We start from the raw sequence: 19,605 nt of genomic DNA on the forward strand, positions 1-19,605 counted from the left end.
GGAATACTATTCAGCAATAAAATGGAATGAACTGTTGATACACACAACAACCTGGATGAATCTCAAAATCATTATGTTGAATGGAAGAAGTCAAATCTCATTCCCCCCTCGAAAATAATACATACAGTATGATTTGAATTATATAAGATTCTAGAAGATTAAAACTAATTTGTAGTGACACAGAACAGATCAGTGGTTGTCTGTAGATGAAAGAAGTGGGACAGAAAGAGACGAAGAAAGGGATTACCAAGGGGCAGGAGGAAACTTTTCAGGATAATCGATAGATGCATTAAATCGAGTGTGATGATGATTTCATGGGTGTATGCCTATGTCAAAACTTATCAAATTGTACACTTTAAACATGTATAGTTTATCCTATGTCAATTATACCTCAATAAAGCTGGACAATTAATAAATAAAATGCATTGTTACTGTATGTCAGGCATTGCACATGCTCATTTAATTTTTTTCTCATTTCTTATATAGCCCCTTGAGTCAGGCATTATCACCTTCCATTTTACAGATGAGAAAACCAAGTCTTCTCCAAACATTCCCTTTCTTTTTAATGGGACCTGCCAACTTCTGAGGTTCCTAAAGCTCTGTTGAGTGGAGGCTGAATTCCCTCTCACACCAAAATTCCTCAATGGTCAGGAAGTGGGCGTGGTGCCCCTCTCTCTCCATTTTACCTTCCAGACCATTACTCTTCCTAAAACCAGTTTATCTGGAGTCAGTTTTTGAATGGAAGTCAATCAGATGCTAAAGCACATGCCCTTTCCACACACTCTACCTGGGAAGATGAGCCAGGAGTGGCTTCAACTGTGCTCCTACCTCCCAGGCAAACGTACTGGGGCAAGTCCTGGAGCTCTTGAGGCTTCAGCTCCCCCATCTGTAAAATGAAAATATACCAGCTCTGTGTGCGTAAAAGGGGAAATGAATGTGAGTGCATCAGTTGCAAGGGAGGGTGAGTGTACAGGCTGATTAAGGACCCAGGCTCAACAACTGGAAAGGTCAGAGTTCCAAGGCTGGCTGTGACGATTCTCAGCTGTGTGACCTCAGGCAAGTTGCTCAACTTCACCACACGTGACTTTCCCTATCTTTTGACCCAACATTTTACTATGAAAATCCTCAAACACAGAGAAAAGTTGAAATAATTATACAGTGAGTACCCACCTTCTAGATCCTACAACCCACATTTTACTGTATTCTGCTTTATCCTAATCTGTCCATTCCTTTATCAATCTGTTACAAACCGAATGTTTGTGTCTCCCCCAAGATTCATATATTGAAGCCTTAACTCCCAGTATGGCTGCATTTGGAGATGGGGCCTCTAAGGAAGTAATTAGGGTTAACAGAGGTCATAGGATTAGTGTCCTTATGAAGAGAGACACGCCCGGTGTCTCTCCACAAGAGGTCATGTGAGCACATGCTGGGATCACAGCTGCCTACAAGCCAAGAGAAGAGGCCTCAGAATGAAACCTACCTTGTCAGCACCTTGATCTTGGACTTCCAGCCTTTAGAACTATGAGGAATGAATTTCTGTTGTTTAAGCCTCCCAGTGGTATTCTGTTATGGTAGCCTTAGAGGACTAATATACCATTCTGTTATGGTAGCCCTAGAGGACTAATATACCATTCACCGATCCAACTTATTATTTTGATGTATTTCAAGGTAAGTTTGCAGATATCAGTACACTTTAGCCCTAAACATGTCAGCATGCATATCACTAACTGGAGCTCAATGTTTATTTACCTATTTCTTTAATCCTCTTAAAAATAAATATATATTATATAATTATTAAAATATGTACGTTGTGTATATATACAAATACACAACACATATATTTTTAGTAATTATATAATTATACATATTTGTATATGTAGACAGGATATACACTAAATTTTTAACCTTTGAGGAGATGAGTGAGGCACAGGGAAGCAGAGGATACTTTGACCTTTTATTATTTTATAATTAGAAAACAAAGAATTTTTAAAGATAATGGTCATTATATGTACTATTTTCTACCTATTGATGGTTTAATTTTTTTCCTACCAATTTTTTTCTTTAAGATTAAGTCAGTGTTCAAATTCTAATTGTCTCATCCATGTCAAAATGGTTTTTACAACATAAAGTCCATACATCACAGTTAATTTTAAGTCTTTCAAATATTTTTAAATGTATATTTTCTTCCTTAGCCATCCCTTTTTCCTTCTTTGCAATTTATATGTTGATGTTGGGTTATGTGTCCTGTAGCATTTCCCACAGGCTGGATTTTGCAGATATATCCCTGTGGTGTTGGTGAATATACCCACTGTTCTCAAAATTTCTGGTAAATTGGTAGTTTGGTCTAGAAGCTTGATCAGATTCATGTTCAGTATTTTTGGCAAGATAACTCATAGGTTCATGGCGTGTTCACTTGACAATCTTAAATTAAGAATTTACAGAGTGAAGAGCTTGTATACAATAGAGTTTTTTTTTTTAACTTCAATTTGAAGGAACAGTAATTGTTAGAACTACACTTGTTGGTTTTGAGACTTTCTGGACATCATTAACAGCTGAAGCATGATTCTATGGAGTGGGAATTGAACTGGGGTCCAGAGACTGGATTATCATGCTGGTTTGGTCAGATTTTTGCAAGTCCATCTACTAGAAAATTCTAATACCTAGGATACTCCTTCACCTTTTCAACTTATTAAATTCATTTATTCATTCACTCAGTTATTATTTCATTGAATAAGTGGTTTTAAAATCTCTGGGCCCCTCATTTGCATAGGTCCTTCTAAATCCTGGCAAAGACTCTTGCAACATATTCACATGGTCATGTGTTTTCATAAAATTTACAAAAATAAGCATTCTAACCACAACTGGTTAATGGCTATGTCTTTTCCACTCCCAACTTCCCCTCTGTCATGCTTCCCCTGTGCTGGGTGGTGTTGGAGTGGCCATAGGCACTTTGGGGATTTGGCTAAGGAGAAGTTGAGTTGGGGGATCTTGGGAGGTTCACAGTCATTTCATATATAAAGTTACTGTGAGCTGTCCAGATGTAGGAGTGGCTCCAGGCTTTCTCCAGCCATACCCCGTGCCAACTTACCTGATACTCTGACACGAAGAGGCAGGGCCAGAGGTCATATTGCTCCATGAATGTGTTTATGGTGCCCACCACCAGAAGTATATGGGTACTAAAAGAGAAGCAAGTCTTGAAATACAGCACCAGAAGCTAATCTGTGGAATAGTGTGGTCATCAAGATGAAAACCATGGGTGGAGAATTTGATTCTGTTGACCAGAAGGTTCTCTCCTGTGAGGAACATGCCTGATCATGCCCTGAAATCTTACAGTGCACATATGAAGAGACTTTAGATAGAGTTTCTCCCAAATTATATAACAAATCTAAACATTTGTGAGGCATTAGGAATCACGAGTTGGGAAGCTGAAGGAAACTTTTTAAATTTATCGATAATAAAAAACAAATTTTCATCAATTATGCTAGAGAAAAGACCAAAATATCTTTCTCTTTTCTCTATAAAAATGACAATTCAAATACTGTCATCATATAAACAAGTGATTAAAGACTATGTAGCCAAAAAATGTAAAGAAACAATATTATAGAGGTTAATCATTAACTAATACAAATTTATTTTCCAAAATTTGTCACGTAGAGGTGATTAAGCCAATAACTAATAAAAGTATTATGTTATTTTTCCAAAATAATGTTATTATTATTTTTCTGCTCTGTAGAGAACAGATGATGGGGTAAATGGTAGAGGCCCAGAGCCCATTTACGAGCCTGCTGCTGAAGGAGAAGCTAGAGAGGCTGATAGAAGTAGAGATACAGAGACATGAACAAATCTGGGACATTTTGGAGGTAAAGTGCCCCAGTAATTTGTCCAAGCCCACACTGCCAGCAAGGAGCAGAGGCAGGATTTGTGACATTTGAGTTATACTCAGATGGGTTCTCTACTGAGATGATTACTTAGATTGAGCAGAGACAGTGTTCATCACAGTTAAGGGCCAAGGGTTGAACCTGACTCTGACGCAGGGCAGGGACGACCTGGAAGAGGTGCTTGACGTACTGTGCCTCTGTTTCTTCATCTGTAAATTGGGATGATAATAACAGCACCTCAGAGGGCTATAGTGAGAACCATACAGCACTCAGAATAGTTCCTGGCACATACAGACAGTCAATAAATATTAGCTATGCTTTAGAAAAATATGTACAATAACATAAAATTTACCATTTTAACTGTATGGTTCAGTGGCATTAATATATTCACACGATGTACAAACATCACCACTATCCATTTTCAGGACTATTTCATCTTTCCAAACTGACATTCTGTATCCATTAAATAATGATTCCTCATTGCTTCTCCCCAGTCCCTAGTGCTCTGTATTCTGCTTTCTGTCCCTATGAATTTGCCTATTCTGGGTACCTCAGATAAATGGAATCATACAATATTTGTCCTTTTGAGTTTGGTCTATTTCACTTACCATAATGTCTTCAAGGTTCATCCTTGTTGTAACATGTGTCCGAATTTCATGGCTTTCGAAGGCTGAATGATATTCCATGTTCCCCTTGTTTATCCGTTCATCTGGTGATGGGCATTTAGACTATTTCTACCTTTTGGCTGTTGTGAATAATGCTGCTACGAACAATGAATATGTAAGTATCTGAGTTCCTGCTTTTAACTGCTTTGAGTATACACCTAGAAATGGAATTGCTGGATCATATAGTAGTTCTATGCAACGTAACTTTTTGAGGAACTGCCGGAGAGTTTTCCAAGTGGCTGTATCATTTTACATTCCAACCGACAGTGCACAAGTGTTCTGATTTCTCTACATCCTGGCCACCACTGGCTATTTTCCAATTTTTTGATGATAGCCATCCTCATGAATGGGAAGTAGAAAAATAATATTTTTAAAGGAAAAAATGAAATTTTCCCAACAGATGCTTGCAACCTGGCTGTTGGCAAATGCCTTCTGTCTGGCATTGAATGGTTTTACAAATAAAAGCCAACATTTTAAAGTCAGGAGATCTCCCCCCCCCCCACACACACAGCTTCTTCCCAAACATCCCATAGACCCAGGCCAGGACACATGGGCACAGTTGTTATATTTCTGCATATGTGTTCTATGAACCTTCTTACTGGACTAACCTTGCTTAAGGCATACCTTCATTTCCCTGCTGGATTTTTTCCCCTCCGTGGTGGCCATGTGCAATCTCTCTTTTCTGTCAACATCCCTTCTTCTGCTTGGTCACATCCTCCTGTTCGGCAAGGCCCCTGTTCTCGCCTTTCCTGATGTCTTTTGTTTCTCTTCAGCTCATTGTGGTTTGAGGAAAGAGGAAGCTGGTAATGCTGTTTGTTAGCTGACGCACCAAATGTCCTGAGGGGGCCCTGAGGGTAACTGGAATGTGGTAGAGCCCGGCAATTAGGGACTTTGGGTCAGTCTCTGATGATGACCCAAAAAGGTTGGGCAGTAGTATTGTGAAAAGTCTCCCAGTCCCCACGCTAGGACCATGCTGATTGATCTCATTCATGAATCTCCTCCAGGTATTCTTCCCCTTCTGTTGTCTAGTCATTCATCCCTTCATCTAGAACACTTACTGAGCAACTACCAGGTGCCAGGCATAGGCTGTGGGGATGCAAAGATGGTTCCTGCTCTTCCCCAGGACTGGTTGGGGAGCTCCTGGAACACTGAGACTAGCTGGGTCATGATTATTCATCACAGAAACCACCAGGAAAAGAGGGAAACCAACTGCTACGATTGCTTGGGTTTATTCAGGGCAGGGTTCTCAAACTTGTGTGTGCATCAGAAGGGCTTGTTAGGACCCAGGTAGGGGGGACCCACCCTAGAGTTTCTAATTCAGCAGGTCTGGTGTGAGACCTGAGAACTTGAATTTCCAACAAGTCCTCAGGGGATGGCTGAGGCTGCTGGTTCAGGACACACCTTTAGAAATACTGTTCTATGAAAATATGCCAGAGTGGTTCGAAGAAAATTCATGTGACAGCCACTGCTGTTAAATGTCATGAGAGGACTGCTGAAATGACTGGCTGTCTTGATAGCAATCCCAAATTATAACCGTTGGGGCCAGAAATGAGCTATCCCTTTGGCTGGGCCCACGCTTGGGGAAAGGAATTTTACCTCAGAATAATGAACCAGTAACTTTCTGAATTGTTACTTCTGCATGCCAGGGATCCTTGGAGAAGCCCTTTTAAGTCTCAACCTAGTGGAAGTCAGCTTTGAATCTTTCCCTGAAGGTGAAGCTACTGACGCTGCTGTCGTCAAGAACACTTACTGGAAATGGTGGCTTGCCCAAGACAGTCACTCATCTCTGCAGAAACATCCGGAGTGCTAATCACTGGGGTTATCAGAGTGTCACTTATCTTCTCTTTTTCTGGGCAACAAGGCAGCTCTTAGCTTGTTGATTGAAGAACTGAATTCTACAGTCTCCACTTATTTAAAATTTGTCCTAATCAAGAAACAAGTATTATTTTATGTACCCCCATAGTCTACAGTAAAAAAGGGAGCAGAGAGGGAGAAACCCCTAATTAACCGCCCTCTGAAGGTTAGTATTTGCAGGAGCATATGACTCCATCTGAGGTTCTTTTTTATTTTCAGTTTGGATCTGTCCTAATTTGAGGGAAATCAGTGCTTTCATGGTGGTAAAATTCTAAACAACGTTTTACGTAGAGCAGTGGTTCTCAGCCTTGGCTCCACATTGGAATCATCTATGGAACTTTATAAAGTCCTGAGCCCAAAGGCCAGAGCTGGAACAATTTGAGCAACAAAATTAAGTAGTATTGGATTATAACCCAAAATATAAACAAATATTCATGGGTCCATACTGACATATATAAATGCTTAAATAAAGAAATAGGGAGACTAGACAAATCTCCTGTGCAGAAGAATTCTAAATAAATTATATAGACACTCTGTCCTCCAGGAGGTAGACCATGACTCCTTAAATTGCATCTGTCCCCTCCTACAACCAAAAAGGAAGCACAACACCTTGAGGGCCTCTTTGGATTTTGGAAGCAAAATATTTTTCATTTGAGTGTGTAACTTCAGCCCATTCACGAAGTGACCTAAAAAGCTGCTAGTTTTGAGAACAGAAGGCTCTGCAGCAAGTCTAGAATGTCGTACACGCTGTTCTGCTGCTCGGGCCATATGATCCAGCACATCCGATGGTGTTTGAAATGTCAGTGGCAGATAAGGATGCTTTTGGAGCCGCTGGCAGGTCCCTATAGGTGAATTACAGATCATGTGCTTAGGACTTTGGAGCAAAGCTCTACCGTCCTCTGGGAATAACTACTCTCCTTTTGGGAAACAGCTCTCAGCCTACAACTGGGCCTTAGTAGAAACTTAGTGCTTAACTATGAGCCACCAAGTTAACATGACTTGAGCTTCTCATTGTGAACTGGGTGTTATATGACCCACCAAGCCATGTACAGCAGCACTCCATCACCAAATGGAAGTGGCATATATGTAAGTGTGCACAAGAAAGTTACATGAAGAAGAGGACCAAACGAACTTGGTCTTCACTCCTGCTACACTATCTTCTCTCCCCAGCCTGTACCTAGAGCCTTATGGGGAGTTGCCTGCAATTGGTTGACCAAGGAAGAGAAGACTTGGGCCTGGTTTACAAATGGTTCTGCACACTATGAAGGCACCGCCTGCAAGTGGACAGCCGTAGAACTACAGCCCCTTCCTGGGACATCCCTGAAGGCAGTGGTGAAGGGAAACCCTCCCAGGGGGCAGAACTTCAGTGGTGCAGCTGGTGGTTCACTTTGTTTGGAGGAAGAAATGGCCAGATGTGTGATTATAGACTGCCTCATGGACTGTGGCCAATGGTTTGGCTAGAGGGTCATTGAAGAAACGTGATTGGAAACTCCGTGACAAGGTAATTTGGGGATGTATATGTAGAAAGACCTCTGTGAGGGAGAAAATATGAATATATTTGTGTCCCATATGAATATTAACCAAAGGCTGAGCTTAGCAGAAGAGGATTTTGATAATCAAATGGATAGGATGACTCCTTCTGTATTTCCCCAGAGAGAGGCTCTGTCATATCACCCACAGGGCTCATGAACGAAGTCGCTCTAGTGGTAGGGATGGAGGTCATGCATGGGCTCAGCAACGTGAACTTCCATTTACCAAGGCTGACCTGCCTATGGTCACCACCGACTACCCCATCTGCCAGCAGCAGAGACCAACACTGAGCCCCCAGTACGCCATTATTTCCCAGGGTGATCAGCCAGCTAGCTGGTGGCAGGCTGATTATACTGAGCTACTTCTATCATGGAAGGAGCAGTGTTTTGTTTTTACTGGAATAGATACCTACGCTGGATATGAATTTGCTTTTCTTGCATGCAATGTTTCTGCCAAAACTACTATCCACAGACGTACAGAAAGCCTTGTCCACCATCACGGTATTCCACCCAGCATTGCTTCTCAATAAGGAACTCAATGGTAAATGAAGTAGAGCACTGGGTCCACGCTCAGGGATTCACTGGTCTTACCATGTTCTCCTCCTTACCCCCCATCATGAAGTGGCTGGCTTGACAGAACGATGGAATGGCCTTCTCAAGACTCCATTACAGCACCAGCGAGGTGGCAATACCTTGCAGGCTGGGGCAAAGTTCTCCGGCATGCTGTACATACTGCGAATCAGCATCCAATATATGGTGCTATTTCTCCCATAGCTCATGAGTCCAGGAACCAAGTGGGGGAAATGGGAGTGGCACCACTTGCTATCACCCCTAGTGATTCACTAGCAAAGTTTTCTGCTTCCTATTCCTACAACCTATGCTTTGCTGGTCTAGAGGACTTAGTTCTTTTTTTTTTTCCTTTTAATTTTGTTGATTGTTTCCTTCACTGTGCAGAATCTTTTTATCTTGATGATCCCAATAGTTCATGCTTGCTTTTGTTTCCCTTGCCTCCGGTGGTGACATGTCCAGTAAGAAGTTGCTCCAGCCAAGGTCAAAGAGGTTACTGCCTGTGTTCTCCTCTAGGATTTTGTCTCACATTTAGGTCTTTCATCCATTTTGAATTTATTTTTGTGTATGGTGTTAAGAAAGTGGTCCATTTTCATTCTTCTGCATGTGGCTGTCCAGTTTTCCCAACACCATTTGTTGAGTAGAGGACTTAGTTCTAAAGGGAAGAATGCTTCCACCAGGAGACATAACAATGAGTTCACTGAAGTGAAACTTAAGACTGCTGCCGAGCAACTTTGGGCTCCTCATGCCTCTGAATCAACAAGCAAAGAAGGGAGCTGTTATGTTGCCCGGGGTGACTGATCTTGACTACCAAGGGGAAACTGGACTGCTACTCCATAGTGAATATAAGGAAGATTATGTCTGGAATACAGGAGATCTCTTAGTATGATCATGTCCTATGACTAAGGTAAATGGAAATCTACAACCCAATCCAGGCTGGACCATTAATGGCCCAGATCCTTCAGCAATGAAGGTTCGGGTCACTCCATCAGATAGAGAACCTTGACCAGCTGAGGTGCTTGTTGAGGGAATACAGAATGGGTAGTGCAAGAAGGTAGTTATAAATACAAACTACAACCATGTGACCAGTTAGAGAAACAAGGAGTATAATTTTTATGAGTTTTTAAGTTACAGCATACCAAGGAGAAGAGTAAACATTACTCAAGGACTTTTATGTCCTCTTCTGGGTAAGGGGTTAGTGTGTTTTCTGCTGTATGCAAGATAGTTGTATCATGTTAGGTGGAATTATGATTTTGCTATTGTCTTTATTGGCTTAAGAAGGTGCATATGGGTGCCACATTTACAAGGTGTGGACCTGTGATGGTTAATTACATGTGTCAATTTGCTTGGCCATGAGGTGCTTAGATATTTGGTTAAAATTTATTCTGGATGTTTCTATGAAGGTGTTTTTGTTTTTTGTTTTGTTTCGTTTTTAAGATTTAATTTGACAGAGCGAGAGAAGCCAGCAAGAGAGGGAACACAAGCAGGGGGAGTGGGAGAGGGAGAAGCAGGCTCCCAGTGGAGGAGCCTGATGTGGGGCTCAATCCCAGAATGCCAGGATCACGCCCTGAGCTGAAGGCAGACACTTAACAACTGAGCCACCCAGGCGCCCCTCTATGAAGGTGTCTTTGGATGAGGTTAACATTTAAATTGGTAGACTGGGTAAAGCAGATTGCACTCCCTAATGTAGGAGGGATTCATCCAATCGGTTGAAGGCTGACCTTCCTCCAAGTAAGACAGAACTCTTCTTACCTGACAGCCTTTGAACTGGGATATAGGTTTTTCCTTGCCTTCAGACTCAGACTGAAACATCGGATCTTCTTTGTTTTCATGTCTCAGACTCAGACCAGATCTGTACCATCAGGTCTCCTGGGTCTCTGGCTTGCCATCTCACCTCGCAGATCTTGGGACTTGCCAACCTCTGTAATTGCCAATTCCTCATAATCTCTTCCTCTATCTCTGTAGGTCTATATGTATAGCTTTATATTCTATCTATCTATCTATCTATCTATCTATCTATCTATCTATCTATCTCTATCTGTTGCCTATTCGTTCTGTTTCTCTGAAGAATCTTCACCAATGCAGGGAGAATGAACATATCTCCCGTGCAGAAGAACTCCATATCTATTCTGCCCACAAGGAGGTGGAACATAACTCCCCACTTTTAAGTGTGGGCTGTGCATAGTGAATTCCTTCCAAAGAGTACAGCAGGGAAAGGAAGGGAGAGAAGAGTAATGTTATAGTGGAGAAACCTGACAAACACTACCGCAGCAAGGGGACCAAGATCAACATCAACAATGCTGATAGTATGTAACCTTGACACGATGTGATGAAAATGGCACTTTACCTCTGTGGTCTTACTCCCCAAGATCCATAACTCCGTGGGTCCAACTTCAGGAGCAGGAGCACGGAGGAGTGGTGACTTGGGTCTCCCATGCTGTCTCTTGGCACTGGGAAGGACTGCCCTCTACATGTATCAGCCCGGGAAGCATGGTCTCAAAGGGGATGGAGAGATCATCTGGAGAAAGAAGAGATCGATTATTTCATACTACAGATTGGTGAAGAAAGTTATATTAGTTTTACTTATATTTTCTCTCTTTCCATAATTAGTATGTAATATTTTTGCTCTTTTATTGGTAACAACTTTATTGAGATCTAAATCATATACCATATCTCTTACTAATTTAAAGTGTATAATTCAATGGTTTTTAGTTTATTTACAGAGTTGTGCAACCATCAGCACAATCCATTTTAGAATATTTGCATCCCGCCAGAAAGAAACGTTCCCTTTAACAGTCACCCCTCATTTCCTCCCTAGCCCCAGGCAACCACTAATCTACCTGTCTCTGTAGATTTGCCTACTCTGGACATTTCATATAAATGAAATCATACAATGTGTAGTCTTTGGTGACTGGCTTCTTTCACTTAGTATAATGTTGTAGCATGTTGCCAAATGATATTCCATTGTATGGATATGCCACATTTATTTATTCATTTATCAACTTATAGACTGCTATGAACTGAATGCTTGCGTTCCCCTCAAACTCATATGTGGAAGACTAATCTACAGTACGATGGTGTTTGGAGGTGGGGTCTTTGGGAGGTAATTAGGTCATGAGGGTGGAGTCCTCTTGATAGGATTGGTGCCCTTATAAAAAGAGACATACAAGAACTTCCTTCCTCTTTCAACCCCCTAGGAGGATGTAATGAGAAGATGACCATCTGCAAACCAAGTCGAGGATTCTCCTTGGAATCCAACCACGGTTTTGGACTTCCCAGTCTCCAGAACTGTAAGAAATAATGTCTGTTGTTTAAAGCACTCAGTCTATGGTAACTTGTTATAGCAGCCCAAACTAAGACATGGACCTTTGGGTTATTTCCACTTTTTTGACTATTATGAAAATGTGGCTATGGACATTCATGTATTAGTTTTTGTGTGCACAGGTTTTCAATTTCTCTTTGGTATATACTGAAGAGTGGATTTGCTGGATCATGTGTTAATTCTAGGTTAACCTTCTGAGGAACAGGCATACTTTTTCAAAGCAGTGCACCATTTTACATACGAAGCAGTGTTTGAGGGTTCCACGTTCTCCATACCTTTGCCAACACTTGTTATTATCTTTTTGATTATAGCCATCCTGTGGGGGTGAAGTAGTATCTCATGGTTGTTTTGATTTGCATTTCTCTAATAGCTGATTATATAAATTAATTGGGAGTGTTCTTGGAAGCTATGGATAATAAATATTTCTTTCAGTGAATTAATAAAGCAGGTTGCAGGCCCTGTTACTGTTGCCTCACTTGCCAGGAGTTAAGGCACTGACTTAGACCATTAATATCTCCAGGACCTTGGCCATAGCCTCCCATTGGTCTCTCTGCCTCTATACGTACCCTACTCCAAACCACCATCCACACTGCTGCTAGAATTATGAAATTATCCTTGGGTAAAACCCTCTTTTGGCTCCTCATTCATAAGATAAAGGATAATTTCCTTAGCCTGGAATGTAAGACCCTTCACTGCTGGATTCAGCTGCCCTTTGGCATTCCCCTGTTGCTGACCAGGCCTGGTGCCTGTGTACCTTGTCTCCTTCACTTGAAATGTTTATCTCTCAAAACTCAGTTCTCTTCCTCCTCCCACCCCAAGAAAGAAAAAGGTAACTGCCTCCCCCTGTATCCCCATTATACTTTCCTTGTACCATCATACCATAATGATCTCTTTTTCAAGTCTCTAGTCCCAATGACTCTGTAAGCAACTCAGAGGCAGAGAACATTACTTCTTTTCAAGCTACTTATATACCCAGGGCCAGCCCAGTGCCTGACACTTCCATGGGAGAGACTCAGCAAAAGCTTGTGGTCAGACCAGCTGAAACAAATTCATGGAAATGTTCATGTTCACTTTTCTTAATCAGGCTGAGCCAAGTACCTATTATAGTCAATAGACTGAATCGAAGGTTTAAGAGACCCATCAGATATTCATTTGTTTGCTCACTGGGCAGGAACGGGTATGACATCCAGTTAGGAGGCAACTGCAGTGATCTGGGGGGAGAAATGATGGTGATTTATTTTCGGAACCTTGAAGCAGCAGGTGGATAAAGATGCTGAAGCATCCATATCTCTTCCTTGCAAATGAGACAGTAAAGAACTCACACCCCATAAGTTTCTATGCTCTCTACACTGATGGTAAAATGATTATCTAGTTTCCATCCATTAAGCCTATGACTCAGTGAGGAAAATGGACAATTGTATTAATTGAGGGAACTTTTTCTTGGGGTTTTTCTGTTTCCCTATGAAAAGCCTGGTTGAAAAACTTTCCTTTCATGCCTTCTCTGGAGCTCTGTCTTTAAGCAGAGGCTGAAAAAAATTATTTAGGAGCTCTCTGTTGGAGTCTTCCCCACCCCTCCACACCACAAATGTCAGCTTTTAAAGGACAAGAATCACGTGTCCCTTTTTAAATCTCCTTGCAATGCTTAGCCCACTCAATAAATGTCAACAAATGATTACATTCTTCCATATAGATGGACATGGAAGAAGCCAGAAATCCTTTATTTAATTCACTGGATTTAATTGTCAGATGATAGAAGTATTCTGTTGGAGAAAAACAGAAGAAATTCTATCTGATATAAATTAACAGAAATCTCTAGAACCATCCTGAGACAAAATAAACCCATACTTAGGAGTATACAAAGCTTAAGACCTCACATATTTAAGTAAAATGATAATATTCTGATAATATATTAGTGATGTAGCCACTTCCTGAATTGTGAACAATCAGCTTCTGAATATCTGTACAAATGAACTGCTATCTTGTTTCTGCTGCTTTGCCACCACCACTCTCCTTCCTGCCTTGCTAAAAGTATCCCTTGTGCTTTATGTAGGTTGGGATGAAAATTAGGTGATAGTCATGATCTTTTTGAGGGGAAGATGAATACAAAGTATTATTTTATTTTATAAAGGCAACTGCACCATCTCTGTCAATGGGACCTCAGGGGAGGAGATGAAACACCTGTTGAGAGTCTACCATGTGGCCAGGTAGAAGCTGGGGAGGCAGAGTTATTTAGGTCACAGCTCTTGTCTGGTTTGGTGAGGGAAGGAAGTGGGAGAGGAAACCTCAAAGGGGATGCACAGGGCTAGGATGTAAGTGGGGGTGGCATTCCAGCAACAGAAGAGCCTGGGGGGGGGGTGGTCAATAATGTTGTGAAATGGGGGTGGAATAGGGAGGGGGCAAAGGGAAAATGGGATCTGCTCTAGATGATTGGCAGAGGTAAAAGGAAGGCACTGAGGGGTCTGGCCTTGCTGAAGGATTTCTGGGGATACATAAATAAACATAAATAAGATAGCAGCATCAAATAGTAGAATAAGGCTTCAAAAATCTGTCAAGGAGTAGAGAAGGGAACGTACAGTTAGGGGCTAAAGCATGGGAAGAAGAGAGGGACCAAAGGTGAGAGGGCAGCATGAAAGGACTGAGATGGTTTTGGAAGAGAGATCCTTACCCCAAATGTTCATCTCCAAAGAAAGTCTGAGTTACTTAAAATGCACTTGAAGAGAATACTGCCCGAGAAGACCCAAGATTGAAAGAAGACTGAAAGGAAATCATGTTAATGGATGAGAAGACTGAATATCATAAAACGTCAATTCTTCTCATATTAATTTAGAGTTTTAACACAATCAAAGCCTCAACAAAATTTTTGTTTTATTTTTGGAAACTGACATATTACTCTACAGGCTATCTAAAAAAATAAACAAGTGATAATAGCTATGAGAATCTAGGAAAAGAAGAGTACAGAGTGGGTACAAGCCCTACAAGGTCAAGAGAACATTCTAAAAAGCAACAATAATTAACCCTTTTAACACTGGCGCAAGATCAGACAGCTTTGGGAAGGTTAGACCTATAACTGATCCTAGAAATGCCACATAACGGAGTAGTTAAGAAGCGTGGGATTGAGGGGTGCCTGGGTGGCTCAGTCGGTTAAGTGTCTGCCTTTGGTTCAGGTCATGATCTCAGGGTGCTGGGACTGAGCCCCGCATCAGGCTCCCTCCTCAGCGGGGAATCTGCTTCTCCCTCTCCCTTTCCCTGGCGCTCCCCCTGCTTTTCCTCTCTCTCTTTCTGTCAAATAAATAAATAAAATCTTTAAAAATTTTTAATTAAAAAAAAAAGAAAAGTGGGTTTGAATCCTCCTTCTGCCACTTCTTGGCCACATGAACTTGGGCAGTTTCTACATCTTTAAAATGAGGATGATTGTAACTACCTCATAACGTCATTCTGAATGTTAAACAAGGCAATCACGTTAGAACAGTGCCTGGCACATAATGCTCAATCCATTTTATCTTCTTTTGTGGTCCCTCTGAAATGCAGAAGCAAGTTATAATATTTATACCCAATCAATTTTCAATTATCTTCCTAAATAACCTGAATTCACTAGATGAGTATTGGCCAAAGTATTGTACAACACCTTGTTCCTAAAAAAAGGAGGTCTTTGATTAAATGTTTTGGTAATGTTATACATTCTACCTCCCTCTCTTGGTCACAAGCTAGTTCTCTAAAGTTCTGTAGTAAATACACATATTTCCTAAAGCAGTTGGCCCTTGAACCATTTTTTTTTAAAGATTTTATTTATTTATTTGACAGAGATAGAGACAGCCAGCAAGAGAGGGAACACAAGCAGGGGGAGTGGGAGAGGAAGAAGCAGGCTCATAGTGGAGGAGCCTGATGTGGGGCTCGATCCCATAACGCCGGAATCACGCCCTGAGCCGAAGGCAGACGCTTAACCGCTGTGCCACCCAGGTGCCCCCCTTGAGCCATTTTTGCACAATATCTATTAACACCCTCTAGAACCAGTATTCTCTGAAACACACTTTGGGAAACACTGTGTTGACTAGATATAGATCAGCAGAAAAGCTTAACTATACATTATCTCAAAATGTCAAATGGCCAATTTTTAACGGCCAATAAAATCAATTAAAATATATTTGTATTAACATTGGATCCATATTTTATTCCAAGGCATATCTATCAGACCTGAATCAGTAGTCATGTTTAAATAATCAATATGTAATGAAGATTGAAGCAGTTACTCAGACAATTAAAGCAAAGGTAGCATTTTTGCAATAATTACTCAAGAAATTGTGCTTGTATAGAGCTGCCTTTTGTGGGCTTTAAATCTTTCTTTTCTTTCTTTTTTTTTGTAATGGCAAAAAAAAACTTCCAAATCACTGCTTCTGAAATATCTTATTTTGCAAAAGGAACAAAAAAGTTGTTCAAATTAAATATGTTGGTTAATGACACCACAGAAATACAAAGGACTATAAGAGAATAATATGAAGAATTATATGCCAACAAATTGAACACCCTAGAAGAAATGGATAAATTCCTAGAAACATAACCCGCCAAAACTGAAGCAGGAAGAAACAGAAAATTTGAACAGACCTATTACCTACAACGAAATTGAATCAGTAATTAAAAAACAGAAAACAAAAAAAAACCTCCCAACAAATAAAAGTCCAGGACCAGACGGCTTCACAGGTGAATTCTACCAAATGTTTAAAGAGGAGTTAATAGCTATTCTTCTCAAACTTTTCCAAAAAATAGAAGAGGAAGGAAAACTTCCAAATTCATCTCATGAGGCCAGCATTACCCTGATTCATAACCAGATGAAGACATCACAAAAACAGAGAACTACAGACTAATATCCCTGAAGAACATAGATGCAAAAATCCTCAACAAAATATTAGCAAACTGAACCCAACAATACACTAAGAAAATCATTCAGCACAATCAAGTGGGATTTATTCCCGGGATGCAAGGTGGTTCAGTATTTGCAAATGGATCAATGTGATACATCACATCAATAAGAGAAAGGATAAGAACCATATGATCCTCTCATAGACACAGAAAAAGCATTTAACAAAGTACAACATCCATTCATGATAAAAACCCTCAATAAAGTGGATTTAGAGAGAACATACCCCAACATAATAAAGGCCTTATATGAAAAACCTGCAACTAACATCATACTCAATGGTGGAAAACTGAGAGCTTTTCCCCTAAGGTCAGGAACAAGACAAGGATGTCCACTCTCACCACTTTTATTCAACATAGTACTGGAAGTCCAGCAATCAATAACTATCAATAAAAGTGACAATGAATAACAAAAAAAATAAAAGGCATCCAAATTGGTAAGGAAGAAGTAAAACTCTCACTATTTGCAGATGACATGACACTATATACAGAAAACCCTAAAGACTCCACTGAGAAACTACTAGAACTGATACATGAATTCAGTAAAATAGCAGGATGCAAAATCAATGTAGAGAAACTCACTGCATTTCTGTATACTAATAATAAAGTAGCAGAAAGAGAAATTAAGAAAACAATCCCACTTACAGTTGCATCAAAAATAATAGAATACCTAAGATAAATGTAACCCAAGAGGTGAAAGACCTGTACTCTGAAAACTATAAACCATTGATGAAAGGGGCGCCTGGCTGCTCAGTTGGAAGAGCATGTGACTCTTGATCTTGGGATTGTAAGCTAGAGCCCCCCGTGCTGGGCAGAGATAACTGAAAATAAATAAACTTAAAAAACTGATGAAAGAAATTGAAGATGACACAAACAAGCAGAAAGGTATTTCATGCTCATGGATTAGAAGAACAAATATTGTTAAAATGTCTACATTACCCAAAGCAATCTGCACATTTTTTTCCTTTTCAAATTTTTATTTAAATTCTAGTTAGTTAACATATAGTGTAACGTTGGTTTCAGGAGTGCACATTCAATGCAATCCCTATCAAAATACCAACAGCATTTTTCACAGAACTAGAACAAATAATCCTAAAATTTGTATGGAACCACAAAAAACCCAGAATAGCCAAAGAAATCTTGAGAAAGAAAAGCAAAGCTGGAGGCATCACAATTTCAGAGTTATATTACAAAGCACAGTGTGGAGGTCCCTTAAAAAGTTAAAAATTGAGCTACCCTATGATCCAGCCATTGCACTACTGGGTATTTACCCTAAAGATACAGACGTAGTGAAGAGAAGGGCCATATGCACCCCAATGTTCATAGCATCATTGTCCACAATAGCTAAATCGTGGAAGGAGCCGAGATGCCCTTCAACAGATGACTGGATTAAGAAGTTGTGGTCCATATATACAATGGAATATTACTCAGCTATCAGAAAGAACGAGTTCTCAACATTTGCTACAACATGGACGGCACTGGAGGAGATAATGCTAAGTGAAATAAGTCAAGCAGAGAAAGACAACTATCATATGATTTCTCTCATCTATGGAACATAAGAACTAGGATGATCGGTAGGGGAAGAAAGGGATAAAGAAAGGGGGGTTAATCAGAAGGGGGAATGAAACATGAGAGACTATGGACTATGAGAAACAAACTGAGGGCCTCAGAGGGGAGGGGGGTAGGGGAATGGGATAGACCGGTGATGGGTAGTAAGGAGGGCACGTATTACATGGCACACTGGGTGTTATACGCAACTAATGAGTCATCGAACTTTATATCGGAAACCGGGGATGTACTGTATGGTGACTAACATAATATAATAAAAAATCATTAAAAAAAACACACAAAGCTGTAGTAATCAAAATGGTATGGTACCGGCATGAAAACAGAACATGGATCAACAGAACAGAATAGAGAGCCCAGAAATAAACCCACAACTATATGGTCAATTAATCTTTGACAAAGCAGGAAAGAATATCCAGTGGGAAAAAGACAGTCTTTTCAACAGTGTTGGGAAAACTGGACAGTTACATGCAAAAGAATGAAACTGGATCACTTTCTTACACCACACACAAAAATAAACTCAAAATGAATTAAGGGCATTAATGTGAAACCTGAAACCATAAAAATTATAGACGAGAGCACAGGCAGTAATTTCTCTCACACTGGCCATAACAATATCTTTCTAGATATCTCTCCTGGGGCAAGGGAAACAAAAGCAAAAATAAACTATTCGAACTGCATCAAAATAAAAAGCTTCTGTACAGTGAAGGAAACAACGAACAAAACTAAAAGACAACCTACAGAATGGGAGAAGATATTGGTAAATGACTTATCCAATAAAGGATTAGTATTCAAAATCTATAACGAATTTATACAACTCAACACCCCAAGACCAAATAATCCAATTTAAAAATGAGCAGGGGACATGAACAGACATTTCTCCAAAGAAAACATACAGATGGCCAACAGACATATGAAAGGATGTTCAACATTACTCATCAACAGGGAAACACAAATCAAAACCACAATGAGATAACATCACACACCTGTCAGGATGGCTAAAATAAAAAACTCAAGAAACAAGTGTTGGCGAGGATGTGGAGAAAAAGGAACCCTCGTGCACTGTTGGTGGGAATGCAAACTGGTGCAGCCACTGTGGAAGACAGTTTGGAGGTTCCTCAAAAAAATTAAAAACTAGAACCACCATATGATCCAGTAATCACACTACTGGGTATTTACCCAAAGAATACAAAAACACAAATTCAAAAGAGTATATTCACCCCTGTGTTTATTGCAGCATTATTTACAATAGCTAAATTACAGAAGCAGCCTAAGTGTCCATCAATAGATGAATGGATAAAGAAGATGGGAGA

At 40.3% G+C, this 19,605-nt stretch overlaps 1 long non-coding RNA gene across 1 annotated transcript in view; it reads right to left on the reverse strand.

The window, feature by feature from the left end:
• LOC123791866 (uncharacterized) overlaps window positions 1-18,122 on the reverse strand; it is a 46,011-nt gene extending 27,889 nt beyond the window's left edge. Inside the window, exon 1 of the long non-coding RNA XR_015725963.1 lies at window positions 788-18,122. This is a non-coding gene — a long non-coding RNA (uncharacterized LOC123791866). The remainder of the gene's footprint in view (window positions 1-787) is intronic.
• Between the last annotated feature and the right edge of the window lie 1,483 nt (window positions 18,123-19,605).

Source organism: Ursus americanus, chromosome 10 (genome assembly GCF_024610735.1).
Source record: "Ursus americanus isolate L20-20 chromosome 10, mUrsAme1.1.p, whole genome shotgun sequence".
Taxonomy (NCBI): Eukaryota; Metazoa; Chordata; class Mammalia; order Carnivora; family Ursidae; genus Ursus; species Ursus americanus.